Source organism: Mustela lutreola, chromosome 12 (assembly GCF_030435805.1).
Source record: "Mustela lutreola isolate mMusLut2 chromosome 12, mMusLut2.pri, whole genome shotgun sequence".
NCBI lineage: Eukaryota > Metazoa > Chordata > Mammalia > Carnivora > Mustelidae > Mustela > Mustela lutreola.
Genome location: NC_081301.1, coordinates 44165417 through 44182967, shown reverse-complemented (window position 1 = coordinate 44182967; position 17551 = coordinate 44165417). Strand labels below are relative to the sequence as shown.

General features: G+C 35.9%; 1 long non-coding RNA gene across 1 annotated transcript; it reads left to right on the top strand.

Moving 5' to 3' along the window:
• The first annotated feature begins 9486 nt into the window (after positions 1-9486).
• On the top strand, positions 9487-17087 carry LOC131812070 (uncharacterized). Its single transcript, XR_009346265.1, has 4 exons — positions 9487-9602; positions 10859-10907; positions 15073-15179; positions 16914-17087. It is a non-coding gene; the product is annotated as an uncharacterized LOC131812070 (long non-coding RNA).
• The last annotated feature ends 464 nt before the right edge of the window (positions 17088-17551 follow it).

Sequence of the window (17551 nt, the reverse complement as noted above, 5' to 3'; positions counted from 1 at the left end):
AAAACCTGCAAAGGGAGAGGAACGCAGAGCTAGATCTTTGACCCTGGACTGAGTTAATCAAATCTACCTTGGGCAAAGAAATCACACTGCCTTGGACTGAATTTGCTTAAAAGCCTACAAATTAAGATTTCTAACAAAGGCAGCTAGTTTTTGTTTTATGGATTGCTTTATTTATTTTATTATTATTTTTTTTCTTTTCCAGTTCTCGGAAGTTCTACTTTTGCTAGCCTAAGTTTCGTGAACTGTCATTAACAGTGAAATGTTCCCTTGGCCACTCAGATTTGTTACTGGTTATTGGTTTTGTGTTAGATGCCAAGGACCGAGGAGCTGACATTAAGGACTCTGCCGTCCTGCAGGCTCTCACTGTGTGGTGAGAAGAGTAATGAACGTAAAGGGAACTAAATGTCATCAGTGAGGAGAAATCAGGCTGTGACGTTCTACTAGGGCTCTCTGAAGAGTTCTCAACACAAGCCTAAGGTCCATATTACCTGAATACAGCCACTTATGTTTTCAGATTGGGTATTACTTTCAGATCCAGCATAGCTCCTTTTCTTATTTTAAATCTCAGTATGTATCATTGCTAGAATAGTATCATACTCTAAAATAGTCTCTTCTCAATCGTAAATTCCTTTGTGTGCTTATTACAAACAGTCTGTAGGGACTTCTTTCATAATTGCTTTCACTGGGAGTACAGTGCTTGCTAGTCATATATCATGTATGCTTTTATTATTGTTAGTTTCTGGTAAAATGTGTACTGCATCATTGGATATTTCAAAATATATTTGAAATATTGGCTTTTCCATTGTGTCACCCATTTTCCTGGTGTTTATCTTGTACAGCACATCTCATTTTATGAAAGCTTTATTAAAGTATTATATGACTAAATAAAGCTCAAGCATATTCCCTCATGTTTTAGGTAAGCCTGGTTTTTCTGTGATCAAAACAGGGCTCTAACAAACATCTTTTTGGTCAATTTTAAATGAATTCATTGATCATTAACAAGTAGTAATGCTTGAGAATTGTATGCATTTTGAAGCATTTATTGTTTATTAATAAAAGTAAATGTGGACTTTCTACATCACAAAATGTTAAATATATGTCAACTATTTTGCACTTAATATGTGCATGTAAGTTTTTAAAGAAGCATTAATCTTTCATATTATCAGTTTTAAAAGATATTTTGTCTTTTATTGGATATTTTTATTAAATAATAAATGTGTATGGTTTAAAAATTAAACAATACTGAAAGACTTATAGAATGAAGTCATCTCTATTATAATTCCTTAACTCTGTTCTCTAAAGACAGTAACTTTTAACTGTTTTACCCATTTTCTTAAGTATTTAAGTATCTAAGTAAAATAATAATATATACTAATTTACTTACAAATTTTACATATTATGAATTAATTAACTATAGACAGAATTTGTCTTTATCTTTCCTACATAGTTATATGAAAGTTTTAGTTTTAAAAAAATCAGCATCATTAGCATGATTTATAATCTCACTTATACTATAAAGTCAAATAGTGGCATAGTATACAGATCCTTTTTTTCTTATAATTTTTAGAAATTTCATATATTATATATAAATATATTATATATGTATTTGTTTGCTTTTTACTTGCTAGATTTCAATGAATGGCTGTTTTTTTCCCCAATTGCTTTATCAGCAATACCCTCTAAGCGTTCTCTAAAAATAAAGAATCCCAATGCTCCCATTTTCATGGAAACCTTCCTGGATCCCTTCAACCATCTGTTCCAATTCAGTGTGATGGTTCTCTATGTCTGCTGTTAATCTAGCACCTGCATTTTCACTCAGCTTCCTCCTATGTTAGATGAACTGCTTATTGAATCACCTGTTTTGGTTGAAAGCTTCCTTTTGCAGGACATCCGTAACTAATTTTCTTTAAAAAAAAAAGTTTACAAATGGTCTATTTTCTAAGTACCTGTAGCCCTGAAAGATATATATTTTGTCATCATACTTGATTAACATTTTGGCTGTGTACAGAATTTTAAAGTAGATTTTCCTGAAGGACTATGAGGGTCATTTCACCCTGGTCTTCTTGTTTTCGGTATGGCTGTAGAGAAGTCTATTTCCACTCTTCTCCCAATGCTATCTATTAAGTGGCTTGTGGTGATAGTGGTCATGATTTGGTTTTAATCCAGAATCTTATAGGATCGTCTCTTAACTGATGCTGTTCTGAAATGTCATGGTATGTCTTTGTGAGTCTGCTTTCATCCATTGCCCTGAGTGCTTGAGAGGCATTTTCAATATAATATTTCATGTACTTCTCTTATCAAAATTTTCTTACTCTACCTTTCTCCTCTATTTTCTCACCCCCCACTGTATTTTTTTTAAAAAAAGATTTCATTTGTTTATTTGACAGAGAAAGGACGGAAGAGAACACAAGCAGAGGGAGAAAGAGAAGCAGACTCCCACTGAGCAGAGAGCCCTATGGATGCAGGGCTCCATCCCAGGACCCTAGGATCATGACCTGAGCTGAAAGCAAATGCTTAATGGATTGAGCCACCCAGGCACCTGTTACTTTGCCATGAATTGTTGGTGTGACTGCAGAAGGTAAATACAAATAATGAAACCACATGATAGTGTACAACTTGAGCTCAGAGGAAGCATCCATCCCTTCTGTTCATATTAGCCAAAGCAAATCACATGAACAAGGTTTATGTCAGTGGGATGAAATAGTTGTCCTTCAAAGAATATGTCTCATGGAGAGGTCTAGTGGATATTTTGGCAATAATACCATCTATTATACTGGGTGTCTGTTCATACAGAAGAGTCATTATTAGTTTTGCAAACACATTGAGGATTGCTGACAGATGAGTTTCACTGTCTAGTGACTAACTGAAACAAGAAGAAGGGGGCACTTCTTTAGCAATGTAATGGTATTTTTGCCTGTGGTTATCCAGTTTCAGCCATTCTAAGAACAAAGGGGACCAGGAATGCAAGACCTTCATGAAATCTCCATTTTCAGTCACATAATCTGTTTCCCAACACACCTGAGTCTATCATTGCTATTTCCATACCATTAAATTCTTCCAAAATGAAACCTCTGGTCTTCTGCTTGGCGGCATTCAACTAGGTAGGTGGGGTTATGGAATGATCAGACATAGAACTGCAGCTACTCACCCTGTTTTTATATATCTTTTTAAATTTTTTAAAAAATATTTTATTTATTTACTTGACAGAGGGAAAGAGATCACAAGTAGGCAGAGAGGCAGGCAGAGAGAGAGGAGGAAGCAGGCTCCCTGCTGAGCAGAGAGCCCAATGTAGGGCTCCATCCCAGGACCTTGAGATCATGACCTGAGCTGAAGGCAGAGGTTTAACCCATGGAGCCAGGCAGGCGCCCTCACCCTATTTTTATAAAGCCTTATACTCACTCCTCTTACTACTCCAGGAATTGATATCTCCAAGCCCCAAACCTTTTAAAAGTCCCTTGTCATGGAACAACTGGCTTCATTTTCAGTATTCTCCTGTCTATGCATCTGAGATTTTAGGTCTTCTACCCAGCTGAATTCATTATGACTCCTCCAACGTATCTGCCACTCTTTCCCATAATCTTTGTCCTTGTGGGTTTGTTCCATTTTGTATCCTCAGTATCATTTTATTAGTCATCTGGGAGGAAACAGAGATAAGCTTGTGTGACTAGAAGTCAAAATGTAAAGACTCGAAAAGTGTAAAAAGAGGATGGGTAATGTCGAAGGATTTGAGACACTGGAAGAAAAGGTAAGACAGTCCTATAATTGTGTTAAACCCAACTTGGAGACTTACAGGACACCTGAGAATGAAGACAACAACCAAAGAACAAGAAAAAGAATGAATATAAAATGGGATTGGGGGGAAGGTGGAGAACAGAATTCCTTAAGATAATGAAACAGACATAGTGGATGAGAGTAGGCAAAAGCTTTAATTAATACAGAAGATGAGAAATGGGATTCAATAAATAAAATATCTTAATAATAATCTCAGTGAGTTCTTATAAGTTTGTTTTTTACACATAATAAAGCTACTTTAAAAATCCTGTAATATGATCTAGACCTGAGGCTGGAAAACATGTTTTGTTCTCTTTTTTGTTTCTTTTTCCCACTGCCAGCAGAGTGCCTGGATATAATTCAATTGCTGTTGCTTGAAGGCCTTAATGCTTCCTTGATTTAATATAATTGAAGGTCATAATACCAATTTAGTAATTTTAATTCTGAAAATTTGTGGAATAGGAACCTGGCATCTGCAGAGTTATTTAGGCAGTTCATTAAGATACAGCACAAACTATATTTGGTAAAGGACCCCATGCCCAGGGATATATGATGATGTTTACATGCGTCTTTTATTTGTAAAACATTTTATTTTCTTCTCAAATTGCTTTGTTTGACAATTATGGCCAGGATTTAAGGTAGGGTCACTTATTTTGCATAAAGAAAGTATGTAGGTTTCATAAAACCTTGAACCAAACTAAAAGAACGGATTGATTTATGTTATTATAGACACACACATTCATTCAAAAATATGAGTACCTATGTCTCAGAATTCTATGTTTCAGATATACTGTGGTGAGCAAAGTAGAGAGACATCCCTTCCTGTCTTCCCCTCCCTTCCTTCCTCCCTACCTCCCTCCGGATTGTTCATTCTTTTCTTTTTTTTCTTTCCTTTCCTTTCCTTTTCTTTTCTTTTTTCTTTCCTTTCTCCCTCCCATTCTTCCTTCCCTTTTTCCTTCCTTCCTTCCTTCCTCTTTTTAAAATCTCTTTCCTAACAGAGATTGTAAGGTAGTCATGGCACATACACTATGAACAAAAGAACAGTAAAACATAGCATACTGGATTGTCATAAAAGTTACACAGAAAAATAAAGCAGCAAAAGTACTGATGGAAAGGGTCCCTGAAAAGGCATTTTGAGTAGAATTTGAATTTGTTGAAAGGGTGTTCTCAATAGAGCCAACAGCAGATGCAAAAGCCATAAGGTGCTACAGTTGGTCCTTGAATAATACAGGTTTAAACTACACGGGTCCACTTATAAGTGAATTTTTTTCCAGTGAATACATTAGAGAACCGTAAATGTATTTTGTCTTATTTTTTTTAACATTTTCTTTTCTTTAGCTCATTTAATTGTAAGAATGCAGTATGTAAGTTTTCCAGTCATTGGTAGGTTCTTAGCACTTAAGTTTTGGGGGAGACAAGAGTTATACATGGATTTTTGACTGCATGAGGGGTGGGTACCCCAAGTCCCCTCATTGTTCAAGAATCAACTGTTCATATTTTGCATTTCTGAGTAATTAAAAGACTAGTTTGAAGGGGACCTGGGTGGCTCAGTGGGTTAAGCCTCTGCCTTCGGCTCAGGTCATGATCTTGGGGTCCTGGGATCAAGCCCCGCATCAGGCTCTCTGCTCAGCAGGGAGCCTGCTTCCCCTCTCTCTCTGCCTGCCTCTCTGCCTACTGTGATCTCTGTCTGTCAAAAAAAAAAAAAAAAAAGACTAGCTTGACAAAAGTAGAGTATGGATAGGGATGAGAAGTAGAAGATAAGCTCAATGGCAGAGGAATAGTATAAAAACCTAGGAGGCCCTTAAAAGAACTTTCAGTTTTACCCTGAGGGAGATGAGGAACCAGTGAGGATTTTGAGTTGGGGAGTGAAAGCTCAAGAATAATTTTTTTAAAATCTGAGTTTATATCCAATTCTAATAAGAATAGATAGGCTTGTAAACCTTAACTGAGTAAACTAAAATGAATAATCAGTTTGGCTCTATGCGTGTCTGAAGTTGAGTTTCTATTATTATTATTAAATTTATCTGTTACAGAAGATTAACTACATTAATGATGTTGAATTTTAACCCTGCTCATATCTGAGTCCTTTGTCATGTAAACTATCAGGGCTTACCACTCCATTTGGGTATGAGCATGTGTTTTCTTTTGTCCGATGGGAGTTAGTGTAATGCATGCAGAGGCTTGACGTGCTTGCACGATTTCCCATTCTTGCTCTTACCCTCTGCCATGGTCATGAACATACACTTGGTCTAGCATATTACAAAAAAATGTTACATGTAATAGAGTTTAATTGCCCCAGTTGTCCCAGCTACAGCTGTACTAGATCACCCAACAGTCAACCAATCTCTAGACATGTGTCTAAACCCAACCAAAGTCAGAAAACCTGCCGTGGTGACCAAACCCAGATCAACTAAAAGTTGCCGACTCACAGGTTAAACAAATGCTTATTGTTGTGTGCCCCTGAAATTTTTTGTTTGTTCTAGAGCATTAAATTGTACTAGGTAACTGATATCATGTGAAGAAATTTAATTAAAAGAAATAAAACACACATAACCAAAATAAAAATAAGAAGATATACCAAAAGATAAAAAAGATATTCGAAACTTGAAGAGCAGAGTACATATAGATATAAAAGTAGTATATAATCTGTTTATAAATAGGAGAAAGATGGACGGTTTCTCGATTTTATCAAGGAAGAATAACAAAGAACATAAAATATAACAAAACTCAGAAATTATAGGATATTATTTATACTTGTTAATTCAAATTCCTAAAAACTAAGCAAAAACCTTATCAAATGCAGTTAAAATAATTATCAAAATAATAATTACTTTTTTTTTCTTAAGTAGGCTCCACACCCAATGTGGGACTTGAACTCAAGATCATAAGATCAAGAGTCACATGCTATACTTACTGAGCCAATCAAGTGACCCAGTAATTAGTTTTCTTAAATCTGTAATATATAAAATTCAGAGGCAAAGAAGTAAAAACTGTCATCATCTCAAATGATGCCAAAATGTATTTAATAAAATACAAGTATATTTTTAACAGGAGACTTTATAAAAAATATAGATATGACTGAATATTTCCCCATGTTATGAAGGATACTGATTTTAAGCCAAGAAATCTCATTCTACTTCTTGTGGCTCCCCCATTAAAAAGAATTCTAAAATGGCTTCCACATTTCCTGTCACCTGGTGTACATACTTTGGACAATGTCCTCTCACTGATTGTAGGCAGTACCTGTGAATATACTGGGTATCAATTCCACAGTGAAATTACTAATTTAATAAGATAGGGGATTATCCTGTTGGGCCTCATCAGTAGGACTCCTGACCTATGTACCCTTTTAGGACACTGTTTTATGGTAATTTGTTGCACAGAAAAAGAAAACGAAAATAGAATGCATATCATCATTGTAATATAACATAATAAAAATAAAAGTAGTATAATTATTTAAGAAAAATTCTGTGAAAATCAAGTGAAAATTACTTAAATATAAATTGATTTATACATACGAAAAATAGTGTTAGTAAAAGACCCAATTCTTGGTAATGACAAAATAATTTTTAAAACCTAATTTAAGCTAACTTAAAAATATGCTGGGTCCATATTTTTAAAAATTCACAAGACACTTCCTCAGTTAGTAACACCCACTCTTCCTATAACCTCTCAATTTCCATTTGATCAGGGAAGGCTTCCCTGAAGTTGATTAAATTGAACTCAATCTTTACGTGTTTTTGGTGTTCCATATACTGCACACCAGTTACCGTGTTAAAAACCATACCTCTATGTGGTTAGTTCTTTCATTATTATTTTTTCTAACACATAAGAATCTCTCTTTTTGTTAAATGTTTTTCTCTAAGTTGTAGGACAACTACAGAGTTTAGTGCTCAAAAAATGTGTGATGGATGTTTATAAATGATAGAATTAAATAGCCTATTTTTAATTACCCCTAAATTTGTTTATAAGTCAAAAAAGTATCAGTTAATGAATAGCATGGGTGACCTTCAACAGAGACACTTCATTATGCAGTGAAAATCTAATCAACAGAAGATAAAAGTTAAGGTAGATTATTCAAACACACAAAAGCATTTCTATACTTACTGTGTTATTAAGTTAATTTCTGAATTATGTTATATTATTTAATCGATGAGTATATAAGGGCAGTGTGGTAGAGAAGAAATTGTGATAGAATTTAATCAACCTCTAAATAGAGGTAAGAAAATATGGGATTATTAAGTCATTCAAATATAAGCTGGAGTATGAAATGTAGGGTAATAATGCTTCTAAGGACATATATAGAAAAAAAATCATGCCTAGGCTACCTTATGAAAGAAAATGTCCCAGGGTTCCCAACTGGCTCATTCAAAAGAACCTATGACTCTTGATCTCACGGTTGTGAGTTGGAGCCCCAAACTGGGTGTGAAGATTACTTAATAAACTTAAAAAATAAAAATAGAAAGTGTAAGGACTGAGAGATTAGTAACATCACTTCCAACATCTACAAAGGAGACTATTCAGAGAGCAGAACTAATGAATGGGAAACATTCCTATAGAACACAAACAAAAAACAAGTTACTATATCTAAGTTGATTATTTCCTCATAAGAATAGAGAAGAAAGGTGAGGACAAAATAGAGAAGAGGAGGGAGTCAAAACAAAAGTAACTAGCTGAGAAACATAAAGGAAACGAATAATCCTGGAAAGGAGAAAGGAAATCTTAAAATATGAGAAAAGGCAAAAACATCATTATACGAGGAACATAGAATTGTCATAGAGGGAGAAAAAGATCAGAGGACAAAAAGATGAATGGGAGATTAGGATAAACATAAGGACAAAAGAGAACTGATAATCAAGAAGGAGAGTATCTGAGTGGCATAGAAAGTGGAATGGTGTTAGAAGAAAATCCGAGTATAGGAATGGGAGAAAAATATACATAGGAGGCAACGTAAGAGAGAGGGGGAAAGACAGAGCAAGAAGGTTCAGAGAGAACAAGCAGTTTTAGGAGAGAAGGAAAGTGAAATGAGAAGAAAACACAAAACTGAATGAACGGAAAGACAGTAGTTGAATATATGACTATACATGGGTTGATATTTCTAAGCAATTATTACAGAAGCAAATCGATGTTCTTAGGATTCTTATTCCTGTTGGAGGAAATATGTGCTTCCATGGCCAAGAAACTCAAGGATATAAACCACTAAAATGATCATCCCTCTTTTATAATTACATTTACATATTGAATACATATTAGTGTTGCTTCTCCTCATATTTAGTTATTTACTCAACATGTAGAATAGACCAATAAATGAATGTAAGGAATAACAAAATCAATCCTGTGTGTGTGTGTCTGTGGGCAGTGCTCTTTCTAGTTCTGTTAGGGGAACTCTTCCAAAACCCCTCTCATAGTGTGAGGACCTCATGATTCATGAGGGAGGGTGTTTTGAAACTAAGGTTCTTAAAAAAAAAAAAAAAAAGAGAGAGAGAGATTCCATTCATTCATTTGAGAGAAAGAATAAGAGAGAGAAAGCATGAAAGGGGGGAGGGTCAGAGGGAGAAGTAGACTCCCTGATGAGTAGGGAGCCCGACATGGGACTTGATCCTCAGAATCCAGGATTATGACCTGAGCTGAAGGTAGTCGCCTAACAAACTGAGTTACCCAGGCACCCGAATCTAAAATTCTTAATGACTGTTCACCAGTAACAGCTACAGGAACAGTAGCACTCTGTCAGTCCTACCTAAAAATTAAAAATAAGAAGAGTTGCCTTACCCTCCTTTGTCTTCCTATACAAGAGGAAACCTTTCAAAAGTTGGTGGGGATTTCAGCATCTGGTATGAATCTCAAATCCCCTATATGTACCTTGGAAATCAACATTCTCTACAGCTGGGTGCCTGGGACCTTTCCTGAATCAATGTTTCATTTTTATCAGTGATAGGTAAACTCCTTTGGGGTGGGGGGGTGTCTTGTAGGTGTTCTCAAGATGGTTTTATGTTGCCCTGTCTGCTTTCTATGGGCAGGTCTTGCATGCGCTGTGCCGCCTAGCACACAGGGCTTCTAAATAAAAATAACACGCAGAGTACTGTTTCAACATGCATAGGAGTCCGTGTTCACTGTGCTATTATCTTTGTCTTCCTTCTGCGATCTTTTTATTTTCCAATCCATTTTCACCGACTTTTTAATTTGGTGTTCAGTAATACGCTGCGATCTCATCAGAAAATACATTTAGCACAATGGCTAAATTACTGGGTTGGAATTTCATTTTCTTTGGCATTTTAAGATACTCTAAGTAAACTGATAGCAAATGCTTTGGGGACGATAGACGTCCTTTATCAGTGTAGAGCTCACCACTCGGTGTTAAATTATTTCTTGAAATGGTTAGTTGGTGAGAATAATATTGAGAAGAGAAACATTAAATGTGTTTGACTAAGCTAAGAGCTCTAGCATATATTTTAAATTAGTATGTTCAGTATTATCACCCTTAATTCACTCCTATCACAAATATACTGTGATGGCACATTTTTCAAATAAATAGGGACCAGAGAGCAGTGGAATTAGCTGACACTAACTGAATAGCTATTTTATGGACTTTTTTTTTTATTATTATTCCTGTTTAAATGAGCTCCTAAGAATAAACATAGGAGACTCTTTGGAAAGGGACTGGCATGATTCAGAAATCTCTATTTACACTTCCTGGAGACAGATTCTTGGTTTAAACCCCACCCTACTGCGTGCAGAATGAAGGTAAAATATCAGCAACAGAAGGGCAGCGGGGCGTGAGGGTGACACACACCCAAGGACAGGTCTTTGAAGCCTCAGGTTCCACTCCACCATCGCCCTTCCCTTTTATTCAGCTTCTGCTCCCGCATGAAAGAAGAAACAGTCCCTGAAGCCAATTTCAGTCTCACAGTTTAGAGTTCGGTACTTCACATGCTTCTTTAAGATGTGTGATTTTTTTCCATCATCTCTAAGATCTCCTAGATGTCTGACCTTTCACTCGGGATGTCTCGATATTCTTTTACAGAAAATTGCTGTTGACTTATAACCTAACCTTTCTTTTTTCCTTTTTTTGGTCTTTCTATCGGCAAAGGCACACAATGAAGTTGCAAGTCAATCTCGAGAATGAATCATTAATATATGTAAGCATATTAGAGAAAATATAAAGAACAAAGCTATATATATAAACATGTATATATATATACATATATATACATATATATAAACACTCTATTCTATATAAACATGTAGCAACATCCCAAAAATGGTAAAATTCCATCTGGGCTTTATCACATAAAGTAATAAATAGTATACATAAGTATGTATACTTATGTAAAATATACATACATATGATTTACTTTGTCTACTAATATTTAGCCGATCCAAAGTTATATGCACCCACACAAATAAAGTATATACAAATGAATTTCTCAGTTGGGCATACTTCCATATAGATGTGATGTAATGGGTTTTAAAAGATAAGCAGCTGTTCCCTTAGGAACAAGCTCAGTTTTCATCCTGCTGCGTATCTCTTTAGTGGACTTAGTGGATCTCTTCATGCAAGAAACATCCACTAAGAAGGGTGATGGATGATATTTGGTTCCCATTAGAGTAAGTTGCTTTGGCCTCAAGTAAAAGAACTGAAAGGAACAGGAAACAACCTGGTATGTCATATTCAGAAGCTGAAGCACATTTACTGTGACATTTGACGATAGTAATGTGCCTTGGTACCATATTATTTGGTGTGTCATTCTTAGATCTTATGTTGCCATAACAACAGAATATGTGTATGTGTTTAGTAGAAAGACGATCCATTTTTCCCCCAGTCAATTTTTTTCTTTGATCTAAAGAACTTGCTTCTTTTCTTTGAAGTTGTTCACAATAGGACATGATAGAGGGAGCACAGGTAATAATTACAGAAACTTCAATAGAAAAAAAAATGTTTTAAATGAAAGTTTTAAGCCCCTTGCCTTATGTCCCAGGACTGTTAAAGATGATTGAAGAGATTCCTGCCAGTATCTATCACAATGCCCTTTCCCCCTTATCAGACACCAGCCAAAGATACAAAGGTTACCCCTTTCTTGATTAATCTATGTGACAGGGGCAAATTGCCTGTTGTTTCTGGTTTTTTCTCCTGAGTGCCAGAGGCAGGAAACTACTATGCTTCACTAGTGACTCATAAGAAAACTTAATAGAAGGTCTCTAATGCCCACTGGCCCTACAATTCCTGATTGATGTAGTCCCAAACTCAGCAGGGTCCCCTCATTGAACCAAGCATGTCAGAGGAATGGGAGTGTGTTGGGGGGAAGGATCCCTTATACTCTGGTAGTCAGGAAGGTGGGGCTGACATATTTTGCTCTTAATAATTTTATCTATATTTATGAAGACAACATTTTGTTATCATTGCTACCTGTCAAGTGACTACATTTGTGTGGTGGTTTTATTATCTTGCTGGTTTAAAAATATAGTTAGTAGGGGGCGCCTGGGTGGGTCAGTGGGCAGGTCTCTACCTGCCTCTCTGCCTGCTTGTGATCTCTGCCTGTCAAATAAATAAATAAAATCTTTAAAAAAATATATACATATATATAGTTAGTAGAGTTGGATGTCCCTGTGCAATCCTCAGTTTTCTAGACTGTAAAGTGGATTAATTAACACACACCCCATGGTTCTTTTGGGGAGATGATATTAAATAATTCTGCCAATATTTAAAAGAGTACCCAGAAAAAATTTTTTTTAAGATTTTATTTATTTGACACAGAGTGAGAGATCACAAGTAGGCAGAGAGAGAGGAGGAAGCAGGCTCCCCGCCAAGCAGAGATCCAGACGCGGGGCTCGATCCCAGGACTCTGAGATCATGACCTGAGCTGAAGGCAGAGGCTTAACCTGCTGAGCCACCCAGGCGCCCCAGTACCTAGGAAAATTGTAAGAGCTTAATCAATGATGATCAACTCTATGAAGATACATGAAAGACTTGGAGAGGCACTCTTAAGGCTACTACTGAGTTGATGTTACCTGTTCTTCACCCTTGGAAGTCAATGCTCCCCATTTAGGTACAGTGTGGAAGTGGTGATCAAGTTTGCATTTGGAAGTTCCATGCTGACTACCTCCAAGGAGCTAAACCAATGCAACTAGCTACTGAGAGGCACTATGCTAGGTGTGTAATGCTTTGCAGCATTTAACTGCAATGTTGATTTGGGGTTGGAAGATACCTATCATAAAATCATTCTTTTATATACTTTATAACTCACAAGAAACTTTACAAATATTTACAAATATTCTCAGGGTCAAATATGTACACACACTTAACATACGGTATGCATATCTTATCACAGTGTTTCTCAAATCTAACTGGGCAGGAGAATCACCATGGAGGATACTAAAAGTAAAGATTCATGGGCAACCCAACACTGGCGTTCTGATTCAGTAGGAAAAGATGGCACCTCCCAAACTTGCATCATGACTAAGACTGTTTTGATACCCAATGAGGTTTGGGAATTACAGGTCCCAGGGGTTCCAGTATGGAAACTTAATACAACAGGGACCTATTTGTACATTATTTTTCTTTCTTCTCACATATTCATGTGCATGTCCCTCAGAAAAAGGCAATATGGCACCCATATGACAAAACACACTTGGAAGATATGCCAGAAAAGTTGCTGATCTGAGAGGAAAAGTTTGTGTGATGCTTTACAAACCTCATCCATGTAGGAAGCACTAAACTTGATTTTTGCAAAATTTTCTTTTCCTTGAACTTTAACTATTGAAGCATTTTAAATATGCACTGTCTCCAAATTTAACTCAGCAAAAGGCAAGGTTTATAGTCCATCACTGTAGCCTGTTTTTATATTTCCATTTATGGATTGGCTTTCATTATAATGTTAAGTAATTAATGAGATATGAAGAATGAAAATATTATGGAGCTTTATATCATTTAAAGTCTATTCAGTGTTATTACATCTTTGTCAGAGGAAAATAAAATCCATGATAATAAGAATTATGACCTCATCTAAACTAATTTAACTATGGTTTTTGAACATTTTTGGATCAACTCAGTAGTTCTCCCTGTTCCCTTTCAGTCTCAATACATACGAGACTGATCCAACTTCATTGTATTCTTCACAACCTCTCAGAGATAGGCAACAGAACTGCAAAACATAGTTATTTTTCATCCATATAACATGGTCATGTGGGTTAAATTTGGCTATATAATGTTACATATTCTCTCAAGGCATCCCTCTTTTAAATATAAGCTCCCATGGATTCTTTGATTTTTTTTCTTTAGTTATGACTTACTGGCTAAATCCTACCAAAACTGGTAGAGGTACCAACTAACAGCAGTGCTATCAGCGTTCAAAGAGCATTGAAGCTTCTTGGAGACATGGGAGTGTATTTTGTTCAGCCTGCATATAGGAAATAGGTCATGAAGCTGCTTGAAAAGTTGTTTCCCTGCTTAAAAGAGTGAAACTCTATGTGGTAATTCTTTTAGATATCCTGCCAAGTCTCCTGTATCATCTCATGCATTCTCACATTTTTTAGCTTATGCCCTCTATTCTTCTTTGATTGGATTCCATTAAGACTTTGTATGTTCAAATGTTATTAATTATACTTTTTAAGAGATCTTAAACCCCACATAAGAATACACACACCATAGTGATTTTCCATTTTATCATAGTAACTGTGAGTCTGAGAAATAGAGAATGCACAAAAATAATACCACATAGGAGTTAAAACAATTTAGATTTTACTCTGTCAATCTGCGGTGATCAAGAGTCAGTTTCTTTGTCATTCCAAGCCATTCCACCATATGAAAAGGGACATAAAGATGCCTACCCTCTTCCTTATAACATTATTTTGAGTTTAGCATAAAGGTGACTAAGTTGAAGATAATTTGAAACTGTGAATTATTATATAAAAGAAATTATGGTATTAAAATAAATCACCTCCACACTAACACCTTAGTTTTTATAGAGTAGAAGAGGGAACAGGCTTCTATATACAATGGATTTTAGCCTGAAATCAGTGCCGAAATTTTTCTATGTCTTTCATGAACTATGGTAAATAATGCCTCTTAGGAGTGCTCTGAGGAGGAGTGAAATAAAGTTTATCTCTGGACTGCATTTGCCTCCCAACCTCCACTTTCTAAAACTCATCCTGTCTTCCAAATCCATCCAGCTCAAATTTTGGGGAAATTTTACATATAAAAGTTTGACAAAAAAAAAAAAAAAAAATCCTCTTTCCTTTGACTTCTATATAGTTCCATCATGAAATGTATCTGACAATGATAGTTACTTGTTCACTGCCTCCTAGGTTATACCATAAACTCCTTGGAATAGAGGAAAAGTGATTTAATTGACTTTATATTCCCAACGTCTGACAAACATCAGCTACCATCAATAAGCATTTCTGGAATTAAAGTAAGTAGTTGGGTAATGGGCATTCAATTGATACTAAATATATAAGCATTCTATTCTAATTTTCACTTAAAAAATTAAAGTTCAACACTTTCTTTATTCTTTAGAAATTTTAAAAATACCCTCTCCAACAGCGGTATTATTATGTTGAGTGTTATCATGTGAGATATTTTATTCAGGGGAAGGGCTCTTCTGTAATAAACTGGATATTACAATAAAATTTACTTTCAAAAAAATCCTGCCACATCTTGAAAATTGCAACACTATCTCTCTTTAAGATGCTTGTCCTTAAAAATGAAACAAGATGGGATCAGGAGGGAGACAAACCATAAAAGACTCTTAATCTTACAAAACAGACTGAGGGTTGCGGGGGGAAGGCAGGGTGCATAGTGTGGCTGGGTTATGGACATTGGGGAGGGCATATGCTATGGTGAGTGCTGTGAAGTGTGTAAGCCTGATGATTCACAGACCTGTACCCCTGGGGCAAATAATACATTATATGTTAATAAAAATAATTACTAAAGAAAGATGCTTGTCCTTTATCCATATCCTTAAGGAAGTATAGTTGGTGCTATTTAAGTTCCAAATTACCTGTAAGTTCCACCCAAGTGATTAATACATTTTTTATACAGTAGTCATAGAATCCACTGAGTGTGTTTACATACAAGGAACTGTAGTTTGAATGGACGGTAGGAAATGAACTTTAATGCTTCCCAGAAATTCACAGCTTCACAATAGCTAGCAAGAAAAATTAAAACAGGGAAGTTTCTCACATTGCTAACTTTTACCTTTCTCGTTCTCCAAAGCTGGGGGAAAAAAAAAAGCAATAATCTCAGTCTACAGGGACAAGTAGTATTTGGAATTCCCACAGAGTACCATGCCCAGCACTCTTCAAATCTCTTACTGAATTTCTAAATGTATACACAATGCACAGTGAAAGCACCATCTTCTTCCTTCTCCATTTTCTTGGTTCTTTCTTTTTATTCCCCTCAAAAGCATATAGAAGCAGATATCAGAGATTGAAGGAGGTAATGATCAGAATTGGTAACTGAGATGGGAAGCTCTGCTGATGATCCTGAGAATTGCTATTTTCCCCCAGATAAACATTAACTGTGCTAGACACGGTGAGAGTCACAGATCCAGGGATGGACGATCCTTTTGAGGACAATAGAGAGAGAATTTGTATAAGTTTCTTGAGTGAGAAACCTTCCAGATGGCAGCCCTGAAAGTTAGTTTTTCCTGCTCAAAACGCAGAGCTTCCTCCAGAGGAAGATAACACTTCCTTTCATCACAGAGAGTAAGAATTTGTAACAGTTATTCTAGAATTGGGAAACAAAACAAGTGCAAGGATTTTTTTTATTTTTTTAACATGACATAGTTAGTAAAAGTCCCAGGGCTTTTCAGTGGGGGAAAAAAAAAAAAAAAGAAAAAAAAGAAAGCACCAGAATATAACATGGACGGTACATCTGAGGAACTCCACCCAACACAGCCAATAGCACAGAACTCAAAGAAAAGTCAACACAGGCCAGTGTATGAAACAAATTAGAAGCAATGAAAGAAAACATAGAAGTGACCCAATTCACCCCACAATCTTCACATCAGAGCGGATACTCCTCTAATAAGGAACATTACTGATCAGTAGTCATACTTGAATATAATAAATACTTGACTGTGTACATATTTAAATTAATCACTGACTGCATTTGTTTACCCATTTTAAAACTAAGTTGTTTTTAGGCCATGTATACGATGAAAAGTTAAGATTAAAAACAAAAGGCTCACATGTTCAAGTGTAGCATCAACAGCAGATCATCCCTACAAGCCGATGCAACTGAATACTAATCAATGGTAAGACAGAATAAACTACAGTTACGTAGAACAGAAAGGAGGAGATTCAGTAGAAGAATCCAAACACAGGTATATACTGTGTTATTTCATTTATATTAAGTTCAAACCAATTGACAGTGATGCAATGGCAGAATAAGGATAATGACCATCAGTGGGGGTGTGACTAAAAGATGTTATGGAGAGGAAAACCTCTGGATGCTGGTGACATCACTTACTGAACAAGATGCTGGTTATAAGGAAGCAGTCACTTTGGGAAATTTCATGCATCTCTATGGCTTCTTCATTTGTTTGGTTATATGTCATTCTTCCTTTGAAAGAGTTTAAAATAAATACTCCAGCTATGATTATGGTATGTAGAAGAAATATATGACATTATAATTTTCTTGTCAATAACTCTCACATTTGACATCCCAACTGGCATCTCCAAGTATCCTTGTACTTCTCACTTGATGCTTTGGCTCATTTGTTCTCCCAACCTGGATCACCAGCCTTAACCTTCCCTGGGCAGTGTCCTCTTCAGTCAATAA